This window comes from Perognathus longimembris, chromosome 1 (assembly GCF_023159225.1).
Source record: "Perognathus longimembris pacificus isolate PPM17 chromosome 1, ASM2315922v1, whole genome shotgun sequence".
NCBI lineage: Eukaryota > Metazoa > Chordata > Mammalia > Rodentia > Heteromyidae > Perognathus > Perognathus longimembris.
The window spans coordinates 40,912,670-40,924,426 of record NC_063161.1 but is presented as its reverse complement, the minus strand read 5'-3'; the positions used below and the strand labels follow the sequence as shown (position 1 = coordinate 40,924,426).

At 41.2% G+C, this 11,757-nt stretch overlaps 1 protein-coding gene across 1 annotated transcript in view; it reads right to left on the bottom strand.

Annotated features, from left to right (window-relative positions):
• The window catches only part of Ppm1h (protein phosphatase, Mg2+/Mn2+ dependent 1H), a 193,920-nt gene that overhangs the window by 86,019 nt on the left and 96,144 nt on the right, over positions 1 to 11,757 (bottom strand). The gene's annotated exons all lie outside the window — the stretch shown is intronic.

Sequence of the window (11,757 nt, the reverse complement as noted above, 5' to 3'; positions counted from 1 at the left end):
AGATGCAAGTACATGGTCTGTTGCTGGGGCTTGGGGTGTGAGGATGAGATATGACAGAAGATAGGAGGTGGGTAAAGAAGGCTAAGGGGTACCACCTTGACTCTGAACATAAGAAGCCATTGAAGGGCTATAAGTAGGAAGAGGTGCAGCACCCCACCCCATGTTTGTGGCCTTGGAAAGTGACTGGATGGGTACCAATTGAGTAGCAATCTATGTACAGAGTCCAGGTGAGACTCCAGTACAAAAGAAGCAGCTGGCTACGGACAGGAATTGCTGACAAATAAGGGTGGGGGAAGAGGAGAGAAGGGATGTTGGCAAATTACCCTAGGGTGTTTGTTTTAAGCACTTAGTGACATCTTAGAACAGAACAAAACTGGGAACACAGGAGAAAGGGAGCCATTACAAAAACGAAAATCCCTTTAGTTCTCCAAATTTTAGGTATGCATTTTGTAAGACATCTTATTTATTTATACCTTATCTTGTTCCAGAAAGGATTTAAAGGAGGATTATATAAATGCACAAAAGATAAGATTAAAAATAGATATGCATGGAAAATAAAGCAAGAAAGATCAGAGGAAGCTAGGAAATTAAGTTAATGCAGAAAACATGTGCCGTGTTTGTTAGAAGTGGGTCACAAATGCTTTCTAACAGGCAACACACCCAGGATCAGTTAACTTAACTCAGGGCACAAAATGGAAAAATAACCACCACCTTGCCCTCAAGCCCTGGTCTCTCCCTGTGGTGCACATAGGGAGGAGTCCTCTGTGGCACGTGGAAAGAGCAGGTTGCATGATAAACTGAGCAGGCACCTCCTCAGCACCCTTCAGTGAATACTGTGGGTGTTCCACAGAGCTGTCTCTCCATAGACTTCTCCAATGGAGGTCTATGACATGAATTTGGGAACTCCTAAATCCTCCCACACACTGTCTCTTTCAACATAAGCTTTCCGAATCACTCATAAAAGCCAGTTCACAGTTGCCCTGCCCAACAAATACCTGGGAAGTAGTTACTTTGTGCCATGCCAGAGCCTGGGCAAAGTTGGCTTCAGGATATAGGAAAGTGGGATGATGAACTCTTAGGGAAGTTAAGTCTAACAATGTCATAGGGCTCATGCAAAACCCCGGATGTTCTGCAAAGGTAATGACAGAAGATGTGAGAGGCAACTAAGGCAGGAAGTAATGGGCCCTGAGGTATGGGAGAAGCCAGTTTGGACTTCATACATTTTGGAAAACCAATGATGAAAGTGGTTGTTAGAGGTACATGAATGTTTCAGGGATTAGAGGTGGAGAAGTTGGCTTGCACTGCAGGGATGAAGTGGGCTGATCAGTACAGGAGAAAGGAGATGACAGAGAGAAATCCTAAGAGATGATCAAACAGATGACCTCCAGAGTTGTATATCTTTACAGAAATTGCTTTGAAATCCTTCTGTAAGGTAGTATTTTAGTAAAAGAAGTAGCAGCTGCTATCACACATAAATCTCAAAAACCTCAATGGTTTTCAAGATCCATAGTTATTGTCAACAAGAAATACAAAGTCCATTTAGCTCAAGGTGAGCTGGGAGGCCTGCTTCATGGATTTATGGGGCATGAGGACGCCAGGTGCTCTGCCCACTTGTGCTAGTACAGCAGAGGCCATGTGAGCTTGTCAGCCTCTAGCTTCTGGGAAGAGGATGCTCTGTTTAGCAGTTTCCTAGGATTGTTGTGATAATTTACCACAAACTTGCCTCAAACAACAGACATCTATCTACACTGTCAGAGTTCTCTGAAAGCCAGAAGTCAGAAAAATCAAAGTGCCAGCAAGCTCAGGGAGGTGCTGGAAAAAGCATCCTTTCTTTTTTCTCCCATATTCTAGTGTTGAGGGAGTTCCCTGGTGTTCCTTAACTTGTGTCAACTTAATCCCAATCTTTTCCTCCATATTTTCTTGGTCATCTTCCCTGTGTCTCTTTGTCTCAACATGGCTTTGCTACTCAGTCACTGGATTTAGGTATACCCTAGTCCAGTTATGGCTTTATTTTATGTCACAAAGACTCTAATTTCCAAATAAGGTACTGTTAACTGATGCTAGGAATTGCAACATCATCATACTGTCATAGTGTGTAAGGGATTTTTAAGGGTTATAGGGTTACTTCCGCTCACACTCCCCTTGGCTGAAACTTAGCCTCGTGGCCATATCATAAGTGCACAGAAGGGTTGGGGAAGGTAGTCCCTGAGCCTAGAAGAAGAGGAGTTATGGGAAGCAGCTAGTAGTTCTGATACAGTATGGCATGTAAGGTGAAGAAGAAAACCATGGTCAGGGGAGTGGAAAGAACAGAATGAAACCCATATGATAGGAGGGTTCACTTCCCTCATAATAGGGTCTCCTAGGTGTAACAGGAAAACCCGTTAGTGTGGCTTTTCTCTCTTCCAAGTACTGCTGGACATCTGTAATGTGGTGAGCCTGAGAGAGTCAGGCTCTGCATATTTGGAGGGAGAATTCTGGATGTAAAGGGGACCAGCTAGAAGAAGACAGCAGCAAGGGCAAATTTGAGCTAAGACAGGGAACTCTGGACATGTGTGTAGGCCAAGGGGGAAAAGCCAGGGGGAAGGAAGCAGATGAAGAATTACAAAGCAGAGATTACTAGTAGAGACTGTTTTTAGAGAAGACAGGACCAAGATCACTAGTGCAGGAAATCAGTATAATCCTCAAGCTAAATAGTGACACACAAATCCTGTGAAATAACAATGATACAGAAAAAAAGAGCTGGGGTTTGTCTATCTTCCCTCCCCTCCCCCCCCCACCCCCGGCCCCGCTAACTTCCTTTGTACTGGGGTTTGAACTCAGGGCCTTGAGCTTGCTAGGCAATCACTCTATCACTTAAGCACACCCTTAACTCTTTTTTATTTAATTTTTCAGATAGAATTTTGCTTTTGCCAGGAGCCATCTTTGCACCATGATCTTTCTCTCACTGTCTCCAGAGTAGCTGGGATTGGAGGCATGTACCATCACACCTGGCCCTGTTATTTGGGGATTGGAGGCATGTACCATCACACCTGGCCCTGTTATTTGATCTTTTTGAGGACATATTTATTTTGCATAGCTCACTGCTCACTGTCAAGCACCCAGGTACATACATGACACAGAGAGATGTTAGGAAAACCCACAAGTGTGGCTTTTCTCTCTCCTAATGTCTTCTGTCTCTCTTCAAATACCTCTGCTAGACATTTGTAGTATGGTGAGCTTGAAGGTTCTTGTAGAAATGTCAGCTCAACCAGAAGACTACCTGCTGGCAGTATAACAAAAGCAGTAATTAACATCTGCAAAAGTAATTACGCCCCTGTTGCTGACAGCATAGTGGCTCTGGAGAAAGGCAGTATCTAGCACTTTCTGGTGTGGCATCATTATGTGCTAGAGGTTCCTATCATGAGAGCCCAGTTTTGGAGGTAAGAGGCTAGCTGTGACTTGTGAGATATGTAGGAAAGGTAAGGCACACCATTGCATACCTTTCTAGGCACATCTTTCTAGCAGAATCATGACAGCTGTAAGTACAAAGGTGGGCAGATACACCCTCCTGTATATGAGGGATTAGTCCATGAGCAGAAGGAAGCAGGGCACAGTTGCTAAGTCATAGCAAAAGTTGTCTTGTTAAAAAAGAGTGCTCATAAGTGAAATAATTAAGTATCCATTCTAAAGAGCAGTATGAAGATTCTGGGGATTTTTGGTCCTTTTTTTTCATTTATTCAGTGTCTTCTGTGGACAAGAGCAAAATATGAAAAGCATGGATTTGAAGATATAGTACTGTAACGTAGTTTTAACAATTCCATAGAAAACACCAAAAGACTGCTGATGAAGGATATATTACTAGTGATAACTGTTACGTTTATTACAGTAAAACACTCACTGAGCATTTACTATGCAGCCAGAAACTGTGCTTAGCATTTTATATAGCTTTAATCATGTAATCTTTCCACTATACTTATCCCAGATAAACTTCCTTTTATTCTAATTTTTCAGATAGGGAAGATATAAAAAGGTTGAGTATTCTGTGCAAGGTCTCACAGTACTAGGACAAGTGGCAGAGGCCAGGACCAGAGGATAGCTTGACTGTGTCCAGAATCTTTGATATTAACTACAATGTAACTACAATGTAACATTGTAGGTACTCTTAAATTATAGGCCTTGGCTGTAAGATTTCACTTAAATAAAGGGTCTGAGCTGAAGATGGTGGCTCATGCCTGTAATCCCAGTACTTAAGAAGTGGAGACAGGAAGAGCTCAAGTTTGAAGCTAGCCTAGGATAACAACAAGGTCTTGTCTTATAAATGAATGAATGAATAATTAATAAATTGAGGGTCTAGAGAGTACATCAAACAGTCTAGATATGTTTCAGTCTATTTCTTAATTACACTGAGAACTGGAATAGTCCATTTGGAACTCAAAGAGTCTTTAAAATATTGTGATATTCAAGCTCAGAATCACAAGAACATGACTGACTGAGGGAGTGAGAGAAAAAAGGGAAAGAAGGAGGGAGAAAGGATGGAAGGAAGAAAGAAAGGATGGAATGAAGGAAGGAAAGAAGGAAAACGCTGACACAGAAAAACAGAGACAACAGAAGTGGAAGCAAGTAGAGAGGTGAACTAATATAAACATTGTCTGAAACTAATCTTTGCAGGCAAGCCTGGTGGGGCCCTAGGCAGGGAGAGTCCCTGAACTATAGATTTGAAAGACTCTTATTGCCAGTGGTGCCACAGGAGAGAAACTCAAGGCTTTAAGGGCTGGGCAGTGAAGCACAGCGCAGTGCAGAGGGTGTGGGTAGGATTTGGGACAAACAGCACCATTGCCGGCTTCTGTGCAGCACCCAGAGAAGCAGTGGCCTTGCTTGACAGCTAAGTTCTCTCTCTCTCTCTCTCTCTTTCTCTCTCTCTTCCTCCCTCCTACCCTCTCTTACCCTCTCTCTCCCGTTTTCTCCCTCCTTCCCTCTCTTTCTGTCTGTCTCTTTCTTTCCATCCCCCCCCTCTTCTTTTAAACACATCTAAGTCTTGCAAGGAAAAGAAAAAGAAAAGAGAAAAGCCCATTGTGTGCTTGCTAAATGCCTGAGTTTGGAGTCCTTTAAAAGAACTTTGCTGGGAAAGGACTTTTTGTGTTTCTTAGAGACAAACATCGCTTGCCAAACACTAGGCAAAAAAAAATAAAAAAATATTCACAAGACTTGAAAATTGGAAAGGATACCACAGGTTACCCAGTGTGCCAAATTGTCGTTGTAACCTATCTGGACACACACACACACACACACACACACACACACACACACACACACACTCTTCTGTGATGTGCTGACTTGAATTCAGCATATGCTGTCCAGATCCAATCTGGTAAGAATGTAACACTGGGGTCCTGCACCAGTATTTAGCAGCAATACTGGCTAAAATGAGTTATATTCCACACTGGAGTTCTGAAGCAGCTGAGAATGCAATCTGAGGAGTTCGTAACACACAGTTTTTACATCAGACCAAACTCGTGCAGCCCTTTCATTCCAAGCCTGTTTATACTGAAATGCAAAATTTATTCCATGTTTCATAGCTCATTATGAACTATGATACATGAAAGTAGCAAACTTTACTATTTGTAGCAGTAGCAGTTGAAGCAGTAATATACTGATAATCTCTATTAATATATATGCAATTTATTGAGTGCTTTTTGTATAGCAGTATAAACACTTCAAATGAACCCAGTCAGCAAGTAATCTTTCATGACTTCCCCTGAATTATGTTTTCTTTCTTTACTGTGGAGTCTCTCTCATACTAAAATGCTCCATAAGAACAGAGGGTTTGTCTTCATTATTAAATTTCTAGTTTCTAGAACAGTGCCTGGTACACAGCAGGCAAATATGTTTTGAATTGGATTAGCTCATTAACTCACCTGTGCCCACACTGCCCTTCCCATCACTACCTTAGTTTCATTCATTTCTCTCTGCTCTGCAACTGTCAAAGGTGCATTCCTGTTTGAAGGTCTTTGTACTGCATCTTCCTGAAGGCCTTTACTGAGAAACCTGCTTGGTTGGTGCCTCACTTTCTTCAGACATCCATTTAATAGCTGCTGGGATCCATTTTCCCCTTCCCTCCCTGTTCCATCTGAAACTCACAGCAGCCCTGAAGAGTAGAAACCAGCTCTTTCCACAAGTAAGAAGGCAGGTATTTTCTGCAGGAACAAGGGCCAACTTTTCCAGACTCTGGCAGATACCTGACTCATTATAGCCATATGAATATTTGTTGAATCCTGCTCCTATCATGATATTTTATTCTACCTCTTTCTGTATCTTCATGTTGAAGCTCCTTTTTAAATGCATTAAACAACTGTACACAATTATCACAAATAAACTTTGGATGGGTTGAATCATGTTTATAAATTATCCATTCATTGCAGCTATTAAAGAACTCTACTAAAGATGACACCAGGCAGAGCAAATAAAGCTGGGTACTGATGGCTCACACCTGTCATCTTATTTACTCAGGAAGCCAGCCCAGATAAGAAACTCTGTGAAACTTACTGCAGTTAAACTTCACTTAGGTTTGGCCTGCTAGGCACTGTGGTCATTTTGAATCTTGTTAGGTCATCTTATTTGGTTTCACATCATTTGCAAATCAGATGACTTGGCCTGAGAGTCTTTATCTTAGTGTGGACTCCAGTGCCTTTGGGTCCTTGACCATCATTTCTTCTGACTCTAATCTGCTGTTTTATCCTCTCCTGCAGCCAGGGATAGAATAGGTCACTAACCTGACCACAATAACCTCCTTCCTATCAGTGTTACATGCAAACTCTGTAAGACTTGTCATCCTTGCCTCCCAGGGGGCTAAGAGAAAAGGGAAGGTGTTAAAATCACTGGTTGGTTGAGAGGAGAAACTTCCTAGTTTCTTTGTGTTCTCAAGGGCCCAACCACAGGACACTAACAGTGTCCTGAAAGGCATGTCTGACTCATTCCTGATAATGGACTCTTGGCTCAGTGTAGGGTTTCACAGGGCATCAGATCCACACAGTAGTAAATGGAGATTGAGATAGGAGCAGATCACCTAAGAATTCTCACCTGACTCGCACTTTCTAGATGAACAGAAAGCAGCCTGATGAAAAGGGATCCATGGCCACAGGACTAAGGTGTATGCAGGCCCCTGTACCCCAGGCAGCCACGTGGTGGAAGGGAAGAGGAACAGCAGGCATAGTCACTTCCTTGCATGTCTTGTCTTGCTGTAATATCAAGTCCAAAACTGGTGGTGTTGCCCCAAGTCTGGCCCTTCAGCCCTCAGGCCAGGAAGAGCCATCATTTTTAAGCCCCAAGGTCACAATCGCTCCTTCCTAGCTTTCTCAGATGCCCAGAGATAGACTTTAGAGTAGGGATTTGAAACTTTGAGCACACGTCCAGCCACCAGGAGGACAACACAGACTGCTGTCTTCCCATCTCTAGGTTTCTGCTACAAGAGGTCTGGGACAGAGACATAGAATTTGCTCTTTGACATAAGTCCTCAGGTGCTGCTGCTAGTTTGAGGAGCACAGGTGGAAGCAAAGGATGTCATGATGTTAAACACTGGGGGGGGGTGGGGGGCGGGTGGCAGGGAGGAATTCCACAGAGAGAATATGCAGATGCCCTCTGTGTGGATGCTGAATAGCTTGACAGGAAGAACTATTTTGCACTATCCCTTGGTCTCTATGTCTATACAAGTATTTGTGATTTGGGGCTAATCTTTTCTACAGGGTTTAGGCATAGCTAAGGGATTATGTAAAAGATACACTGAACAATACAGACTAGGAGGATACAGAGACATTCAGGACCAGCAATTTAACTTCTCATAGTAGAAAATGGTGGCTCATCTTGGTTCTTTTGTGTGCTGTTTTTCAGATCCATGTCAAAGAAAGTGAAAGGTGTTGTGAATTTAGTGCAGTCAATGGAAGAAGATCAAATATACTTCTGAACTCAAAGGAAGGCTCCTATTAAAGAGGCAGTTCACTAGCAGGTATGGGTAGATGAACCACTTATAAGCAATGAATGAGGAGCTTCAGGAAGGTTCTGTACAAGCCATTGGTGAAATCTACCAACATAAAAGGGAATGAACAGTTCTTTACATTCCCTGGGGTTGGCGGCAGTTACATAAATGTTTCATTATCTTTCTACCAGGGAAGGAGAGAAGCCTGAGAGAGAAGACACCACTGATATGTAATTGGTTTTGAATTTAGAAATGTAAGTCTTGTTTAATATCTAGCTCCTATCCTCAAGAAAATTCAGACTTGCTATAGGAATTCACCTCTGATCTAATACAGAAAGCTTTAACAGAAATGGGATAATTGTGAAAAACTAAAAATGAGCTAACGAGAAGTGAAAGAACATCATCTTGGCTGAACTCATAGGCTTCATGGATACAATTCATGGATGCGTTCTCACTCCTGTTGTACAGAGCTAATTAATAAACACATCTGACCTCTGGGTCTTTCCCAGGAGGATATCAAGAATGTAAAGACACTGTATTCATGGCAGTAACTATTTACACAACAGACACCTGGAGGGCCCAGAAGAGATTTATATTATTACCTACAGATGATTACCAATATGAAAACAGAACATTTAAAATGGGCTTAAAACTCTGAGGCCCTTGGAAGAATAGGCAGCCCTGACTTTGGGAAAATTTTTTTTCAGTATTATAAATGAATGAACTGGGTCACTCAAAGCTTCTTTGCTAGATGACTGCTAAATAATATATATATACTATAAAACATTACATATGTGTATATATATATATTCTTCTAAGTTTTGTATCTATCCACAATACATTTTAGGCAAAGCCCACGATGCTATTGATTCTAAAATGTCATCAGTTTACATACAAATAAATAAGAACAAAAAATTCTAGCTAGACATTCTTGATTTAGAGATGTTCCAATGAGAAAAGCAACCATTCCTACTCTTGTCTTGGCATGGATGGGAGATCTCAAGGTACAGAACAGAGGACAATGTGCTTTGACTCTTAGTCCTGAGCCCCATAGCAGCTGGGGAGCTTGGGCAAACCGTTTCACCTTTCTATGCCTCAGTGTATTTTTCATAAATTCCATTTACCCGATATTATTAATAATGCTTATTGCTCATTATGTTACTGAATTAAAAGTGATTTGTTATATTCATCTAGTATGTGCCTGGCACTTATCAGCTATCACCATTGCCATAATTCTGGTAATACTGGAATTAAGAATTTAACAAATCTTAAATGGGTTTCCTTTCAACTGAAGTTGTTCACTTAGTCTCCGTTGCCAAAACTTAAGACATTGTTTAAAGTGGTAATGGCTTTTTCCCCAAAGCCTTAACTTTTGAGAAATGAAATGAAATCATCTTCTAAAATGGAGTCAAAGCACCTTCCTAAACTGAAGAACTGCAGAGCCCTAAGCAGCTGATGACTCAAACACCATGGGTGATAGTTTGCATATTGCTTTGCATGACATTTGCACACTACTGGTTCATTTTCGCTTAAAGTGAAATTCTGCCCACCATCTGCTTCTTTGCTAGTCCCCCCAGATCCCTAGGTGTTGGGGTTGGCTGCCTTTTCTGGGATGAAAAAAGGAGGTGGGGAGTGTCATGTAGTTTCTGCATGTGCCTCAATGGCAGGGGCACTCAGCTAAGAAAGAAGGAAAGTGTCCTCAGTCGTGGGCCAGGCCATAGCGGCTTAGTCACCTACACTGTTGGCCATTTTGCAGAGCATGGTTACTGACTCATTGACTGCTAAGCCCCAAACAGCACCAGGCAGTATTTACTGAAAGCAGCTCCTCAGTTCACAAATACACATCAGGGGCATGATACACAACCAAGTGGCTTAGAATGAATGTAGTTTCTGACTACCAACAGCTTCCCAATCAAACCAGGGCAAAGCTTCCCTTTTCCTCAGTGTGAATAATTATGGATTAAGGAACAAACAACAAAGATTTATACTAACTCTCAAAAATGTTAAGTTTTAGTGAGGCGTGGGTGGCTCACACCTGTAATCCTAGTTACTCAGGATGCTGAGATGTGGATCATGGTTCAAAGCCAGCCAGGACAGGAAAGTCCATGAGACACCTACCTCTAATAATCTACAAAGCACGCAAGCAAACAACAACAAAAAAACATAAGTAGAGCTGTGGCTCAAGTGGTAGAGCTTTAGCCTTGAGCACAAAATCTCAGGGAGAGTGCCCAGGCCCTAAATTCAAGCCCCAGGACCAGCATACACACACACAAAGGTAAAATTTAAAGTAAACATAAGGCAGCTAATATCTAGCAATTAAAGGAAAGAAAAATTAGCACTTAATTAATCAGGACACTGTTGTCAATATCTTCTTCTAGCCCCATCATTTGCTTAAAGTCTTTGGATTCCTGACATCATGTGCATAAATGTTAATAGATCTAGATTTACATAGATATTAGCAGGTTAATTTAGTCGCCTTTTCTTGTGAATAATTAGTTTTTAAAACTCAAAAAACCTACTGAACTAAAACTCAAAAAAACACTATTAGTTATAGATTAGGCAATGATCCTGTAAGATGATAGATGTCGAGTATCTTTTGTTTATAAAAGAGCTGAAAATAGTTGCAAATGAATAATGAGTTTGTGAACAGCACATATAAATTATACATACTTATATTATTCTTTGGTTTCTACATGAATCATATGAATAGTAAACCCAACTAGCTAGTTGTAAAATTCACAGTTTATGTCTGGATACTGAGTATTTATATCTGGTATTCAAATTACCTTTGAATATTATGTATAAGGTTTTAGAAGTATATTTTTTAATCATATGATAACTTTTATTTTGTGCTTTATAGTTATATCAAAGATACTGGTTGGGCTATTAAATTTATTATAAGTAAATCTAATATATCATACTGTTATGACTTCAGTTAAACTAAAATTTCAACAACAGACCCTAAGAGATATCATCCATAAAGATCAACCTATATAGCACTGCTTTATTTTCCAAAAAAATGTCACTCCCACACGATAGTCTTTTTTATTTACTTTATTTTATTTTTTGTGCTGGTCCTAGGGTTTGAACTCAGGACCCAGACACTGTTCCTAAACTTTTTTTGCTCAAGACTAGAGCTTAATTACTTGAGCTTCAGCTCCACTTCCAGCATTTTGGTGGCTAATTAGAGATAATTAATTAGAGATTAATTAGAGATAAGAGTCTCACATTGCTGCCCAGGCTTATCTGGAATGGCAATTCTCAGATCTTAGCCTTCAGTTAAGATTACAGGTTTGAAGCAACAGTGCTGAGATCTAGGCTAATCTTTAAAATGCTAAAAATTTTAGAAGTCCTCTAGTCCAATACTATTATCTTTAGATACAAGGAAAATCAAGGTCTGATCTGAAAAGTGCATCCTAGAAGAACCTGGCAACAGCCCTGAGGAGATTGGCAGGCATCTGCACAGGGCACTGAGGCTTGGAGGATGAGAACCCTGGCTTGGGGAGTGGCTCTGTTAAGGAGCCTGGTGGAGCTTTGTGGGAATTAAAAGAAAAAAAGTTCTAAAACAAGGAAAAGGAATGAGGAGGAATTGAGCCTTGAAGAAGGGTAATCTAGCATAAAAACATTGCAGGCCCATCAGTAGAGTTACCTTGTGAAGTTGAGGTCATCTGGTGAGAGGTGCTTCCCGGGGGTGGGGTAGGATCAGGAAGGGATCACTTGTCCCTCCCTCCAGATAAGCAAGGTAAGTAAACTCACTCTAAGGCAGAGGACTAGTCAGAAGCAAGAGGTGAGTGTGAGCATAGCAGGTG